Raw genomic sequence first — 1,744 nt, 5'->3', positions numbered from 1 at the left:
TGTCCTTTTGTCTTGAAGCATTGCATAGCATGGGTAGCAGTCTTAATGTAACAACACTAAGCTACATTGTTACATTTTGTGAAAGTATGTGTAAAAACTCAATGTCGGTGTGAAGATTGAGATATCTTCTCTCTCACCAGAACAGAAATCCTCGGGGCAGTCTTTGTAAGAACACAACGAAGATCATCTTCCACAACAAGTCTACTTCTGTATTTATACTTGATAACCGACATGCTGGAAAACCCTTTTTCACAGAGATATGTTGTTGGAAATAGAAGAAGAAGGTGCAGCACAGTCTCAGACAGAACAGGATATGACTGAAAACACTTGATCCTGAATTTTGTAACTGGCATTGTAGAGAAATCACTTCTCCCCTTCATATTCTTTCATAGCTTTCTCCATTTCCCTCCAGGCCTCCTCAGTCCAGCCATTCCACTGCTGTCTCTTCCATATGGACATGGTCTTCTAGATTCTTCACTGTTTCTGGGAGAGATTGATGATGCTGATGCCCTGGTTGTCTGATTTGATCTTCCACCGGCTGGCATTGAACCACAACTTATAGGCAGACATGGGTTTCTTGGGGGCAGTGGCGTGTTTGAACTTCTTTACCTATACCAAGAAAGCCACACAAGTCTCTGCTCTCCCAGCAGGAAGCATGTCTGCAACTTCAAAGGCTTTTTAAGGCTCTTGCAGTCCTTGATGAGATCTTGGCCTTCTTGAGCTGTTTCGGCTTCTTCTTTTCCGAGTCACTGTCAACCTCATTACTGGAGGATCTGGGAGAAGGGTTGCTGTAAAACAAGTCAGCAACATCGTCCAACTCTTTACCTGGATTGAATGATTCATTTGTCTCTTTTCTGGAGGCATCACTACTGTCCTTATCATCTTCCCGGATCTTGTGCTCCTCCTTCATCTGATCACTCCTGGTAGGCATCATACTGGTCATCATCTAAGTCAGCATATTAGTCGTAGTTTGGGTTCATGCCCTCTTCCAGTCCCTGGGTTCTGACTTTGAGCTTCTTGGCATAGACAAAATCAAACAGCTGCCCATCCAGCTCCCTCTTGTCTAGACAGTGCTGAAGATATACTGTGTGCCCTGCTTGGTCTCCATCTCAAAGACCAAAGGATGCATGGTGGTGGTACCTTGGGCAAAAATTGACTAAGGAGATCTCATTGAAGTGGATGTGGATGGATGGCTTGCGTACTTACATGAAGCCATGCTCCAGTGGGTACAGCAGACCTGAACTCGCATGGGAGGAGCAGGTGTTTCACTGGACCCAGGAGGTCACCGATGCCTGGAATTGTGACCATGCGGTTCACCGGGGCTTTCATGACACTGCTGACCATCTCATAGAGGAACCCAACACATTCTCAGTGCGCAGACCCTGAAAGCGCTTCTCCATCTCTTCCTCATTCATGTTGACAGTCAAGGACATGTCCTGGTCTTTGGAGAAGAGGAGGCTCAGGCAGTGTTCCCCTCTGTTATTCATGGGGTTGCTAAATGTCAGAACCAACTAGATGAGACATAAAAACAATCGCTCTTGGTGTCTAAGACTGTCAGCACAATCATTAATAAGCGTGCTGATAAAGGACATCACAAGTGAACATGAGGAGGTAGCCATAGAAGCAAGAAGTCTGTTTGGGCCACATCTTTGGGGAACACTGAAAACATAGTCCCTTTTCACTATCCAGACCATCTCCCCTCCCCTGTCCGCTACAGAAATCTGAGGTTGAACTATGTGATATC

The 1,744-nt window shown here is 45.6% G+C and overlaps 2 pseudogenes; both read right to left on the bottom strand.

Moving 5' to 3' along the window:
- The window catches only part of LOC101660861, a 68,501-nt pseudogene extending 68,268 nt beyond the window's left edge, over nucleotides 1–233 (bottom strand).
- Nucleotides 234–363: 130 nt separating this feature from the next.
- Nucleotides 364–1,487, bottom strand: LOC101649107 (annotated as a pseudogene).
- Nucleotides 1,488–1,744: the final 257 nt, after the last annotated feature.

This window comes from Echinops telfairi, unplaced genomic scaffold, assembly GCF_000313985.2.
Source record: "Echinops telfairi isolate 266 unplaced genomic scaffold, ASM31398v2 ScPeMD7_42;HRSCAF=159, whole genome shotgun sequence".
NCBI lineage: Eukaryota > Metazoa > Chordata > Mammalia > Afrosoricida > Tenrecidae > Echinops > Echinops telfairi.
This window is presented reverse-complemented; position numbering and strand designations above follow the sequence as displayed.